The sequence below is a fragment of the Cupressus sempervirens genome, chromosome 7, assembly GCF_028749045.1.
Source record: "Cupressus sempervirens isolate cs-2001-9-10 chromosome 7, ASM2874904v1, whole genome shotgun sequence".
NCBI lineage: Eukaryota > Viridiplantae > Streptophyta > Pinopsida > Cupressales > Cupressaceae > Cupressus > Cupressus sempervirens.
Window position 1 is genome coordinate 839,812,515 of NC_143124.1, and position 15,768 is coordinate 839,828,282.

General features: G+C 33.0%; 1 pseudogene; it reads right to left on the reverse strand.

The window, feature by feature from the left end:
• Positions 1-7,401: 7,401 nt before the first annotated feature.
• Positions 7,402-13,489, reverse strand: LOC149550008 (actin-1-like; annotated as a pseudogene).
• Positions 13,490-15,768: the final 2,279 nt, after the last annotated feature.

Below are 15,768 nucleotides of genomic sequence, written 5' to 3' on the forward strand. Positions count from 1 at the left end.
ATTGTTGCTTTAAAAAAAGGCACTCCAAATGATACAAGTGGATTAATTTTTTTGTTAAGCTTTAGACCCTTTGACATTTGCCAAGATAGGAAAAACATTTTTTAAAAAAAATTTAAACTTCTAAACATTAGAAATCACTTCATTGTATTAGAACTAAAAATTTATCAAAACTATAAATTGCTAAACTAAAAGAAATTTGCAATCAAAATTTCATTTTTTCATGTATTTATTTTTTCTTTTCATTATTTTTGATTTTTTTCATCTTTATGTCTTTGTGATTACTGTCACCATGTGATTTACTTATGTTTGTTTACATTCAATGTATTTGGTTTGGTTGTTTCAAGAATTTTAAATGAGCTTGAGTTTGTAAACATTAGAAATATTCCATTTGCAATCGTAGTTTAGAAGGAATTTGTAGAAAACAAAAACTTTCATTTCATCTATTCATTCATTTGTCGAAAATAGAAACATTCTTATCACTACCTCTCTAGATTTCACTATGCCATTTTCTTGTGCTCTTTTGCATTTAATGTAATCAATTTGGTTGTTGAAGAAATTTTAACAAATAGCTACACATAAGATTTGAATTAGGATTTAATTAAGTTATACTTTAAATAAAATAAAATAACTAAATTAAAATAAAATAAGAACTTTAAATGAAATAAGAGTCTCCTTTAAAATCAAATTACATATAAAGTTTTAGAATAATTAATCTAATCAAATTAAAATAAAACTGAAATTTCAAAAAGATATATCTATCTTTTATATGTTATTTAGTAAAGTACAATAATTGTTTGAAAAACAAAAGAACTTCTCACACATTAAAATTCTATTCATGCTTGTTCACCCTTTAGTACTTGTTGCCCATTAATAAACCATCAGACCTTATATGGACTACAATGATAAATTATTTTTAATTTCAACTTCTCTACCATATTTATTGAAACAAGTTAGTTTGTGGAATCAAAGTCTTTTATTACCTCATAGATCATACCTTACACCTTATAATTGACTCTAAATAATTGATCTATTTGTGGTGGCTCTATCATGATAAGAACCTTGAGAAATATTATTCTAAACATCATATTAATTCCCATACTTAGATGAAGAAAAAATCACTATAGGTGAGGTCACACTTTCCTCATACACTTGTATCAGGTGAATTCTTCTCTCCTCGAGGAGAGGTAGATGGTTGTTTTTAAGGACATTTATGTTGGCAGTGGGCCAGCGTCCCTCACAAGATTTGTGACATGGATTAAATGCCTCGTGTGGTTCTATAAGACTATTGGTATCAGGCATTGATAGGTCAATCTTTTGGTACAATGGCAACCTTGTCCTTTCTAATAATTGGTATCAGAGCTTGGTCACAAGTTTGAATCTCGTAGGCCACAACGAGTGATGTTGGGAGGGGGATTGTTGGTAGTGGTCCAAAATCCCTCCCAGGATTTGTGACATTGCTTAACTACCTACTGTGGCTCTATAAGACTATTGGTTGTAGCAGGCATTGATAGGTCGATCTTGTGGTGCAACAACAACCCTGTTCTTTATAACAATTTAACTACAATAGATGATTGATTTGTTTATAATTATAATATTTGCTAGTAAAAGGACTTGAATGCCTATTAGGTCCACCACATATTCGTCTCCCATTTGGTCTCCATTCTCTATATCCCCCTTTGATATATAATTCCCTACTTTTCTCACTGTAACTAGATTTTTCCATCAGACCTTTACATTTGGTTCCTTCCTCCAAACCTATCTCTCTCCTGAAGTTTCTTCGACCTTTGCCTCTACCACTTTTCTCATATTTTCTCTTTAGTTTTTCTTCTACTCACAAATCTATTTAGAAATATGTATCTATTGTTCTAGGTGTCATCAAATTGATCTCATCTTGAATGATTAACTTTAGCCCATTCAAATACCTAGCAACTTTATCCTTCTCATTTTCTTAATGCTTGCACCTACATCTCAGTTTGTGAAATTCTTTTGTATATGATACCACATCTAGTTCCCTTTTCTTTAGGTTCAAAAATATTCTATAAACTTGCAGGTCATAGTTTGTAGACATAATTTGAGATTTATTTTTTCCACCATCCTATCCTAGGAAGTGATCATGCTTCTCCATTATTTACTCTCTTACCTTGAGTATAATTCCAATAGGTTAGAGTGGCCCCTTTCAATTTGGTCTTTAAAATTATTTCTTTTTTATCATTTGGTAAATCTTTATACTCAAAGTAGTTGTCCAAAGCCTCTATCTATTCCACGAATTCTTTTGCATTTATCTTTTGGTTGTACATAGGGAGATCTATCTTCACATCAAAGGATTCCTTATTGACTATTTTGAAGACATTGATGAACCTCCTCTTATCAACATGTAACTCTTCCTCCTACTAGTGGGGTTCTCCATCTTTTTCTTCTTCTTTACTGGTCTCATTTTTCTCTTATTCATCCCTTTCCTTTATCCTCTTTGTGGAAATCCACTTCGCCATCTCCTCTTCTATGGCCTGCAACCTTCTAGTCATTTCTGCTCATGCATCCTTTGTAGACATTCTTGCTAATTTTTCTCTCCCTAACAACTTCTACACAACCTAGTCCTAGATATTTAGGCATTGCTACCAATATAATGAAAAGTGAACCTTACAACCTTCCTACCCAAAGGAACAATCAGCCTAAGGAATTCTCAAGAAGATTGCATTACCCAACATATTCTTCTTGAATCTATCTACTCCAAAATCATTGCAAGAATGTGACTTCACAAAGGAATTTTGACAGACTCAAAGACTCATATATCTTCCTAGTTTTTGATCTCTAAAATAGCTCAACAATCCCCAAGATTGTTTCTTCCAAGACCATGCCCACTCAGACTTTACAATATGGAGGTTTAGATGGTACGGTACACTCTTTATAAAAAGGAAATGAAATAATATGTTTGTGTTCACAATTAGACCATTAAAACACCACTTTACTTAGTAAACAAGACCCAACAATACCTTTTATGGAACTTGCTCATAAATATGCCTAATTCCTTATAGTCCCATTGGACAAGTATTTTGACTTTGAGGTTAACTTGTAGAATACAAATCACTTGTCCAAATATACCACCATTTTAAAATACTATTTTTGGTGTTGTTTAACATATGTTTGAACCAAAATTTGACTCAGTCTTATGAGAAAACACTCACTAGTTTTAATGACTGACTTGATATATATTTTAGGATGGAAGAAATTGAAATAAAATCACCTACTAGAATGAGACAATAAAGCTTTCTTTTTTTAATGTATGAAAATAAGGAGCCAACAATAACCTCAAAAGTTAATGAAATAGATAGTTAATAGAAACAAATTTATTAGTAAATATCCTTATTAAAAATATTTTTCTTAAGATTCATCCTAATCAACCTTTATAATAAGCTATATATATATATATATATATAAATTCATATTCATTAATTAAAATAAATATTATTAAGAGGAGCTTAATTTAAATTTATAGCTACTAGATTTTTAATCATCAATAAGAACTAAAATTCAAAATGTATAATTAAATTTTAACTAATTAATATTTATGATCAGCTATCCATCCAAAGTTTGGTAGATGAACATTTCCCTATATGAGTATAGGAGGCATTTTAAATTTATTTGACCATTGGTCAAATTTTATGTTACTACACAAACATTTATATTTATGACTAAATTATGTTTCTTTAATTTTTTTGACAATTTATACAAAGTTTGACCTTTGGTTTTATAGCCTCCACAAAATATTTATAATTTAAAAAATTTTTCCCACACATCAAAGTGGTTTTTCATTTGAATTGTTTGTCTCTACTCTACAACCTATCTCATGTCTCCTGCCAATACAACAATTTTTGTTTACCTATATATAAGTAATAACAACTCTCATTTACTACTTTTATATGCGTGGGTCATTACTGTAACTTTGGAAACTTTCCCTATGAATAATTGATGGACCTAAATCCTCATGCTTAGCTTTTGATATCCTCATATTCATCCAAGAAATTGTAAGATATAGAATTTTATCAATCAACTCCAAAAAAATATATTTAAGTTTCATAAATTAATTTTGCAATAACAAACCATGTACCATTTACTATTGTGGGAAGGGATGCCAAAGTAGAGCCACCAACCTAAGCACTATATTTTATCTGAAGAGGTGTAATTACTTCAATTTTTGAGTGACTAAGGTCATAGTAGTCATCTCCTTGTAAATTCTATCATAAATACTAGGAAACATGGTTGATTCCCCACTAAGAACCATATTTGAAAGCAAGGCCTTCCTTACATCAATGTTACATTTTATGATTGAATTGTAGGTAATCTCATGAATGCCTCTAGATTCTATTATAAGATAAGAATGTTGAAATAAGACCTCAGGGCATCTAAATCTATTATTGTCAATTGTTACAACCTGCCCATCAAGAAGCTCATAACCCCTCTCAACAAAGGAGCTATGGTTTTCTCCCTCATTACACAACTCTTTCTCCTACTATTGGGGTCCTCCATCTTCCTCTTTTTATTTTTCTTCATGAGTATCATTATTTTCCTATTCACCCATTTCCTTTCTCCTCTCCTTGGCATTGCACTTGGTCATGTCCTCTTATAAGTCATGCAATCTTCTCTCCAATTTTGCTCATGCAACTTTTGGAGGCATCCCTGCCAACTTCATTCTCCCTCACAACTTCCACCTAACCCAATCCTAGATCTTTAGGCTAACTTCCTAGCCAAAGAAACAATCAACCTAAAGCCTTCTCAACAAGATCACATTATCTGACATGTTATTTCTAATTTTATTAACTCTAGAATCATTGCAAGAATGTGACTTCACAAAGGAATTTTGAAAAACTCAAAGACTCCTATATCTTCATAGTTTTTGAACTCTAAAATAGAATAAAAATCCCCAAGATTATTTCTTCCAAGACCATGCCCGCTAGAATTAATATTATGGGTGTTAAGACACTATGACATAATCTTCATAAAAAAGATCATGAAATTTTTTGTTGTTGTTCCTAATTAGATCATTAGAACAATAGTTTACCCAACAAATCCTTTGATGGCACTTTCTTGTAAATAAGCATAATTCCTTATATTCTCGTTGGACAAGTATTTTGACTTTAACTTTTGATGGGCAAACACTCACTAGTTTCAATGAGCTAATTGGGCTAGTAGGTCTCCCCAAATGAAGAAACCCCTTATAACTCCTCAAGTCCTTCTACCAAGACATGAAATTTTTGTTGATTGATCCAAAAACACATTATATGTCATGGTTTAGTTCCTAAACCACTTATAATTAATTTTGCAATTCAATTTTTATCAAAACCCTTAACACTAAGTCTACCACATAGAGATGTCAAACCCTCAAATTGCCAACAACTAGTTGCCACCTTGTTAGTCCACTCCAAAACCTCCAAAATCCTAAAATAATTTGTACAAAAGAATATTCCCTTGGACATTGGAAAATTCCAATCTTGGAATGTCGGGATTTTAAGCATTTCTTCTTCAAATTCCTAGTTGTGCGGGTTTCATATGATACACAGTAAAATGACTATAGCTTGTGCAAATATGAGTGAAATTTTTCTAAACCAATGCCAAAATGAATGTAATTAAATGATATATTTGATCATTCATAGTTCATCATTGTGGTAACTCATACAATTATATCCAACAATTTTGAATGCAAGAAAGTAAGATATTGTGATTGTTTTATTAGATGACAATTGTAAAATCTTTGACAATGATACCTTATCCCAAAGGGGCTTAAATAGAAATAATCCAACCTCTACAATTGATTCCAAATGGTTTTTGAATCATTTCACCATTAGAACCAAAAGTTGCTCAATAACATTTTTGCAACTTTTTGACATTTTGTCAATATGACTACATAATGAACCTAATTACATTACATATGTTCAAACATGACCCAGATGATTCAATAACATCATCCTTACAATATTCCTTTATGTTTGATTGGTTTGACCAATTTTAACCACCATGTCTTGATTATTCTTATAGGAACAGCTTGGCTCATAGCCATACAAAACGACTTCAAATGTTTACAACTAACTCATAATGGTTCTAAGGACATTATTACATTCTTGATCAACTATTACAATTAAAAAAACATTTTTAGACCCTTTGACTTATAGGTCCTCCTACACCACTTAGTTTGCAAGAAAAATCAACCTAAAAAATACTTTATTATTTTTATTCACAAAAATCAACTTTAAAGTCTTCATAGAAAGTTGTCAAATTATTTTTGTAATCTTTTGATTTCAACCTCATAAGATCGAGATGAATTGATATCACCAAATAGATAATAATATTAACCATTAAAGCGAGGACTCAAAACTTGAGACACCATAATCTCAACAAAATTCATTTTAAAAATGTATAATCATGCATATGTGTTATGTACTCTTTTAGACTGGGCAACTTTTCAAGTCTATTAGTTAAACTTTAGATCAATTAACATCTATGCAAGTTCCATATGAGGTTAAAGTTAATTTCACTAAGGAGTTGCTAATTGATTAGATGCTGGAAAAGCCTTGATATTGAAGGAGTTTGGGATGGGGATATCTAGCAAGTAGAGAAAGAATAATTATAATGATCTTTTCAAGAGAATCTAATGCTTGATACCAAGGCTTTAAGAACATATATATTATTCTCTAAGAACATGGACCACATTGATATCCTTTTTAGGAGGGAAGAATAGAAATACAAATCATCAATTAGAAATAGACAATAAAGCTTTCTTTTTTTTCGATAGATGAAAATAGAGAGCCAACAATATCCTCAAAAGTTGAAATAAATAGTTAATAGAAATAACTTATTATAAATTATCATATTGTAAAATTATTTTCTTAAGACTAAACTTAAGAAACTTTTATAATAATTTCTCTAGATGCCCTTTATAAATATTTATTAATTAAATTAAAATTTATTAAGTATAACTTTAATTTATTTAATAGATACTAGTTTTTTTAACTCGCAGTAAGAACTAAAATCCAAACTTTATAACTGAATTTCAATTGATTAATATTTATTATTGATCCAAAGTGTGCTAGATAGACATTGCCTTAATAAATGAGTATAGGAGGTAGGAGGCTTTTAAATTGATTTGACCATTGGTCAAATTTTATGCTGGTTACTTTGCAAACGTTCATATTTAAGAGTAAATTAAATTTCTTTATTTTTTAAGAATTTACACATAGATGACCTTTGTTTTACAATCTCCACAAAATATTTACACTATGAAAAAATTGCCCCACAGTTGAAGTGGTTTTCCTTTCGAATTGGCTATCTATACTCTGCAACCTAGCTCATGTCTGATGTTTCTATCAACATTGTTTTACTATATTTATATGGGTGCTCTCTACTGTAGCTTTAGAAACACTCCTTGTGAACAATTGATGGACCTGAATCCTCATACTCAGCTTTTGTTATCCATATCTGTATCCAAGAGATTGTAAGATTTAGAATATTAAAACTTGGTTCCAAAAAAAAGAAAAAAATTATTTAAGTTTGTCATAAAATAATTTGGTAAGAAAAAATCATACCATTTTGATTGTGGGAAGGGATGCAAAGCAAAGCCACCAATCCAAGCACCATATTTCCTCTTAGGAGGTGCAATTAATTAGATTCTCAAGCCATTGGGAGTCAAGGCATCCATCTCCTTGTTAATTATGTTAGAAATATCAGGATCCCATACTAGGAACCACATTTGCAAACAACTCCTTCCTCACATCAATGTCACATTTCATGATCGACTTGTACGTAATCTCATGAATGACTCCACATTATGTTAGTTTTAAGTAGCTTGGACAGTTGTTTGTCCATATGTGATTAATTGGCAAATAATTTTAGAGTTATGAAAAATATTTGTTAATTAATTGACTCCTTCTAGAAGCCACTAGTAACCTATTGGTTAGGTTGTTTTAATTGAGAAGCAACTAGAAACTTCTTGGTTAGGAAGCAACTAGAAATTTTTTGATTGAGTTGTCTTGATCAAGAAGCAACTAGAAACCTCTTGGTCAAATAGTATAAAAGAGGTTCAAGGGAGACATTTGGAGAACATAATAGAACAAGGAACAACAAGAGTCATAGAAGCAATTGCAGTGTTAGAAAATGAGTTTGTAGTGATAGCAAACAGTCTTGTAGTGTTAGCAAGGGCCCAGTGATAGCATTGGGGATTACAATAGGGGAATATCAACAAGATAAATTAGGAGGTTGTCTAAATTATGCCAGTGAGAGGCAAGGAATTTTGTATCTCTTGATTTGTTGAAGTAAATATAATTCCTCATCTATAGAACTAGTTTTCCCTTAGGGGTTTTTCCAGGGATGATTTGTCCAAAAATATTGTCTTCTTTGTGTTCTAAATTTTTTTCCGTATTTTATTGGTGAAGTTGCAGTTGTGTTGTTTTTCAATATTAATTGTGAATTTATTTTTGAAAGTTTAATAATCATTTAAAATAGGAGATTAATAATCAGTGATTGCAATAGTGTTAATTTTCACATGGTATCAGAGCAGTGTTGAGGGTAGAAGAGTTTTTCCCTAGGAAAGAAATTAAGGGTTTATATAACCTAGTGTGATCTCTTCAGAAGTATCGCATTAATCCCTTGAGATGGATTTAGCTAGTTTGAGAGATTAGGATAGATTGGATGGTGCCTCAAATTTTGGTGTTTGGAAGGCCAAAATTTCTTTATTGTTGGAAGAGAATGGTATCAAGGATTATGCTACTAGTGTTGTACCTATACCAATAGATGTGAAACAACTTGTAGCATATAAGAAGGACAATGCAAAGGAAAGGAGGATTATCCTTGATGGTGTCAAGGATCATATTGTTCCACATAATGTAGAGCTAGATACAATGAAGAAGATGTGCGATGCCATTATGAATCTATAATAGAATGCTACCACTAATAGGAAGATGATTCTTAGAGAGAAGCTAAAGAATACCTAGATGAACTAGGGATAAGATGTTACAAGTTACCTCACTAGGCTTAGACTTGTCAAGGATGAGTTAGCAATTGTTGGAGATAGTCCTAGTGATGACAAGCTAGTGAGAATAGCCCAAAATGGATTTTCTAAATAGTGAAGTGTCTTTGTTTAAGTTGTTAGTGGATGAGATACCTTACCAAGTTAGCATTGACTATGGAATGATTTCACTCAGGGGGAGTTTAGACTAAGTCTTGTCAATTGGGATCAAGAAGAGTCAAAAAAGTGAGGCGGAATAGGAAAATGTTGCCTTAGTAGGGAAACAAAGTGAGAAGAAGAAGAAGGACCTTTCTAAGGTCAAGTGCTTTGGATGTCATGAGTATGGTCACTATGTCAATGATTGGCCAGAAAGGAAGAAGGAAAAGAAGCAGGTGGCAGCTTCAGGAAGTGTAGAAGAACTCTCCAATAGACTAGAAGATGAGTTTTCACTTATAGCTTGTATGGTGAGATCAACCTCAGAGACTATCTAGTATATAGATAGTGGGGTGTCATTTCATATGACAAGAGTTAGAGAGTACTTCTCCAATTATAAGGAAGAGAACACCAATATCTAGATTTCTATGGGAAACTTATGCAAACTCAACCCAGTTGAGGAAGGGACTATTCAATTTTAGAGGGAGAATGGTAAGATAATTCTAGTTGATGATATGTTACACATTCCAAGATTAGGTATGAATTTGATTTCCATATTTTTTCTTCAGGATAGGGGGTATACAGTACTTTTTAGAGGGACACATGTGTTGATTAAGCACAAGGATTGGAAGTCACCCATAACTATTGGAGTTAGGAGTTGTCACCTTTATAGGTTGCAGTTTGATACTCCTAAGGAACTCATGAGCAACAGTAATCCTAGAGATCTTGAAGAGCTATGGCATAGGAGGATGGTCCATATTCATCATGGAACACTCAAATTGCTTTGTGAGATGGTGATAGGTGTTCTAGTGGTGAGCACAAAGCATATGATGTATGTAAGAGATGCATGTTGGGGGAGTTTACAAAAAAAATATTTTCCAAGGAGTGACACCAGATCTGAAGGTGTTCTTGATCTAGTACATTTAGATATTTGTGAACCAATGTCAACAAAGTCTATCAGAGGATATGAGTACTATGTTACTTTCATAGATGATTTCTCTAGGAATACTTGGATATACTTCTTGAAGACCAAGGATGAGGTTCTTAGTTGGTTACAAGAGTTCAAGGCTCTAGTGGAGAACTTGATAGGAAGGAAGATAAAGGTTCTTTGGTCAAAGAATGGAGGTGAGTACAAAGGAAATAACTTCTAGAAGTTATGTACCAAGGAAGGAATCAAGAGAGAGTGGACTATTCCTTACAATCCACAACAAAATGGAGTTGCTAAGAGGAAGAACTATTTTATATCAAAGGTGGCAAGAGCGATGTTACATGACCAAGATATGCCCCGCTACTTATGGGTAGAAGTGTGTAGTACAATAGTCTACATTCAGAATAGGGTTCCACGCAAGGTACTAGAAAGGATGACACTAGAGGAAGCTTTCACATGAAAGAAGCTTGATGTTAGCCATTTCAAAATATTTGGGAATTTGGCATATTGTCATATTCTAGGTGACACACGTACCAAGGTAGATTAGACTACAAAGAGGAGGTATTTTGTTGGGTATAGTGAAACCTCAAAGGCATATAAGATTTGTATCCTTGGGACCAGAAGAATTATTATCAGACTGATGTTAAGTTCATGGAGGACAAGACATTTAGAAGGTCCAAAGATTTTCCAATAGATGATCAAAGTGAGCAACCAACTAAAGCTCCAAGCCCTAGTCAAGGGTAGCAAAGTACAAGTACAGTTACCAGTACAAGTGTAGGCTTAAGTAGTGAAGTTTCACAGAGCATGGAGCAATAGGTGCAATAGGAAATGCATCTAGAGGACTTAGAAGTTGATATCACATCATCTACAGTTGGCAGTAGGAACTGTGAGGTTCAAAAGGCACTAAGGGATACTTAGGAGTTTGTGGGAGCTCCTAGGAAGAGTACTAGATAGTGGAGACAACCAACCAAGTTCAATGACTATGTTGCATTAGTTAATTAGTTGGTAGATAGTGTACCTTCTAGCTATCAAGAGGCTGCAAAGAATTAGGTATGGCAAAATGTGATGGCTAAGGAGTATAACTCAATAATGCAAAATGATGTGTGGAAGGTGGTGCCTAGACCAACAGATAGAGAAGTAGTTGGATCACATTGGATCTATATGATAAAGCATGATGCAAATGGTAGCATCAAGAAACATAAGGCAAGGTTCATGGCCAAGAGGTTCTCTTAGAAGGAGGGAATAGACTACAAGGAGACATTTTCTCCAATGGCCAGGTATACTTCTATATGAGCTATGATCTCATTTGCAACACAGATGGGATGGTAGATCCATCAAATGGATGCCAAGGCAACATTGCTTAATGGTGAGTTAAAGGAGGAGGTATACATAAAGCAACCAGAAGGCTTTGTAGCACACAACAAAGAGACCCACATGTGTAGCTTGAAGAGAGAATTATATGTTTGAGGTGAAGGTATCAAGTTGATGGGCTATACTGATGTAGATTGGGTAGGAAGTACAATGGAAAAAAGGAGCACTTTAGGGTGTTTTTTTGGTTTGGGATTAGGAGTTGTATCTTGGTTTAATAGGAAGAAAAAGTTTGTGGTTATGAGTTTAGTAGAAGTAGAATACATAGTAGCTAGCATGGTGACATGTGAAGCTATGTGGCTTTGGAAGTTGTTAGTAGCCTTGTTTGGTCAGAAGCTTGAGACTACTATGATACACTATGATAATCAAAGTTGCATCATGTTGTTTGAGAATACAATATTTCATGATAGGTCTAAACATATAGACATCATATATTACTTCATCGGAGATTGTGTACAATGGGGGGTTATTTGGCTACAACACATACCTACAGAGGAGCAGGTAGCATACATTATAACAAAGGCATTAGGGAAGGAAAAATTCATCTTCTTCAAAGATAAGTTGGGTGTCATGCAAAACAACTTCCTCGCTAAGAGGGAGTGTTAGTTTTAGGTAGCTTGGATAGTTTTTCATCCATATGTGATTAATTAGTAAATAATTGTCAGAGTTATGAAAAATATTAATTAATTGATTGACTCCTTCTAGAAGCCACTAATAACCTATTGGTTAAGTTATTTTAGTCAAGAAGCAACTAGAAACTTCTTGGTTAGGAAGCAACTAGAAACTTCTTGATTGAGTTGTCTTAATTAAGAAGCAGCTAGAAACCTCTTGGTTAAGTAGTATAAAAGAGGGTCAAGGGAGGAATTTGGAGAACATAACATAATAGAGAAGAACAAGAGTTGTAGAAACATTTGTAGTGTTAGCAAATGAGTTTGTAGTGATAGCAAATAATATTGCAGTGTTAGCAAGGGCATAGTGATTGTGTTGGGAGTAACAACATGGGAATATCTATAGGAGAAATTAGGAGGTGGTATAAATTATGCTAGTGAGAGGCAAGGAATTTTGTATCTCTTGATTTGATGAAGTAAATATAATTCCTCATTTGTAGAACAGGTTTTCCCTTAGGGGTTTTTCCAGGGACGATTTGTCTGAAAATATTGTGTTCTTTGTGTTTCGAATTTCTTTTCTTATTTTATTGGTGAAGTTGTAGTTGTGTTGTTTTTTGATATTAGCTATGAATTTATTTTTGGTAGTTTAATAATCATTTACGATAGGGGATTAATAATCAATGAATGCAATAGTGTTAATTTTCACACATTCCATTTCAACAAATGAAGGTTGAAATGATACCCCAGGGCATCTAGATCTCTCATTGCCAATTGTCACAACCTGCCCATCAAGAAGCTCCTCTCAATTATGGAACTTTTCTTTGCTCTCTCAAGCTCTCGCTCATAGTCTAGTGCCACAAATGAAAGCCTTCATGTCACAAACAATTTCTCCTCCTCCAATTAGGAACTTCATCAACCAATCTATCAAATCTTGCCTAGCAAGATCCAATTGGAAGATATCATAAGGAAGTGAATATCCATCATAAATCGGTATAGTATGAGTAACCCCATCCCTTGAATCTAAAACAACACTTGCAATTGATGATAATTAATATTCATTTAGGATTAAAGCTTCAAATAATTTCTTCAAAACTCATGGGGATGGGAGTTCAAAGATGTTGTAGTGAATAGAAAGGTTTTCTAACGAGCTTTTTCACTTTTGGGATCATATTACATGACTTATTATTAGAATAATATAGAAAGTTTATGGAATACTAAATAGAGAATTATGAAATGACAAGTCAAGTTATCATAGATCATACAATATGATCAAATTATTAATGCAAAAAAAATGAAATTCAATGGAAACCAAAAATAGCAACAATATCTATTATGAATAGTAGAAAGTTAATTGTTCAAGCAAAAATATAAAAAAAATTACTCACCAGTTGTCTTGCCACTAGCATACAAGGAGAGTGTAGCCTGAATGGCTACATACATAGTAGGCACATTAAAAGTCTCAAACATAATCTCAGTCATCTTCTCCAGTGAATCCAACTTGTTGGAAAATGATGGGTTCCCAAGGCAGAGTTTGTCATTAGAAAAACCCATATAAATATATTTGACACTATGTAAGGCATTAGAAAAGTCCAATAGACATAAAATAACACCAAGTAAGAATGGGAACATAATCAACTCACCTTCACCATTTCTAAGCCATTGTCATAGTTAAAAAGTTTTTGATCCTCAAGATCAGATCACTTCTATCTTTGCAAAAGTGCCAATAAGCTGAGAAATGCCTCCATTACTGTTTCCTCTTCCCCTCTCACAAAGAAACCCTTCTCCACTCCACCCTATTCTCTATATTTTAATGATAAGATGAAATCCTGTTCTATCATGAACTCATCTATGCCACTAGACCAATCTTCTGCAATGAACACACCAACCCATACCCATCAACCTTTCTCAACCCGCGGTAGAGTTTCATCAAATAAAATACATCCATTGCTATTGACACTTAGACTTGGTGTCGATTGTGAAGTCACCCAATTTATAACAAAATAGAGCATTAGGACTTCATTTCCATTGGAGGAATGCATGTTCTGCAACTTTTCCCTAGACTAAATTTTGTAGTTAGAGAAGGAATCAACTAGCTCAACATTCTGAGAGAGAAGGGAATGCAAAAGTGAGGATGCTTCAGTGTTAGTTTTAGGTAGTTTGGACAACTGTTCATCTATATGTGATTAATTAGAAAATATTAATTAATTAATTGACTCCTTCTAGAAGCAACTAGTAACCTATTGGTTAGGTTATTTTAATCAAGAAGCAACTAGAAACTTCTTGTTTAGGTTGTCTTGATCAAGAAGCAACTAGAAACCTCTTGGTTAGGTAGTATAAAAAGGGGTTAAGGGAGAAATTTGGAGAACTAAACAAAATAGAGGAACACAAGAAGTTGTAGAAACATTTTCAGTGTTAGCAAATGAGTTTGTAGTGATAGCAAATAGTCTTACAGTATTAGCAAGGGCACAGTGATAGTGTTGGTGATAGCAATGGGGAATATCAACAAGAGAATTTAGGAGGTTGTCTAAATTCTGCCAGTGAGAGACAAGGAATTTTGTATCTCTTGATTTGTTGAAGTTCATATATTTTCCATCTGTAGTATTGGTTTTCTCTCAAGGGTTTTTCTAGGGACAATTCATCCAAAAAGATTGTGTTCTTTATGTTGTGAATTTATTTTCATATTTTATTGGTGAAGTTGCACTTTTGTTATTTTTTGATATTAGCCGTGAATTACTTTTTCAACAATTTAATAATCATTTATGATAGGAGATTAATAATCAGTGACTGGAATAGTGTTAATTTTCACATTTAGATACTGCACGAGCAAATATTCTTATTTCACTCAGCCATTTCTGCATATTTCTCACACAACCTCGTTTAGTCAATGCACATTTAGATGAAAAAACTCAACAAAATTGATTACTAGAAACTGTTATATTATCTTCATAGTTTGAATGCAAGGTTCAATAACTGATCACTTGCTTGCTTTGAGTTTCACTTTCTTTAATTTCTGTGTGTGCTCCAAACTTTGTAAATCGAGCACCTCTAAGAAGATCTCCAATCTTTCCAATCTCATGCAATTTTGTAAACCTTCAATTTTCTAAATTCAGTAGCAACCATTGGGTACTTCAAGTTCTTTGAGACAAGCTGAACTTGCAAAGCTAGGAAGCTCTTCCAACTCTAGACACCATATTATTAGCAGGCATCAAAGGTTTACAAGATCATGTGGAACCCTTATCTTCTTTAGCCTTCCACAATATTCTAATTTTATTGACTTGATTGTTTTTGGCATAGTGGTAGTGATTTGATCTCTATTAAATGATTATTTTTCTTGAGAATCTCTAGGCAGGGGTAACAGTCTTTAGAAATAGAAATCCTGTACTCATTCATTCTTTCTAGAGTCACCTCATTGAGGTTACTCAATCCAAAAGTAAATGACACAACTCCAAAATCTACTTTGATTGGGAAATTCCATATTTCTAAATACTCTAAGAGATTAAGTCACTTCATACAAAGTGGCAAACATTTTAATTTGACACAATCCCTAATTCCAAGTGTCCTTAAAAGATGACAAAGTGCCAAGAGTGTGTGGCAATGATTCTAAGCCATAAATACCAAATAAAAAAATTTGTAAAGGAGAACAAATATCCAATAGATATTAGCAAAGATTTTAGGTTTTGACAACCACAAATATACAAAGTTGTTAAGAAAGATAAATC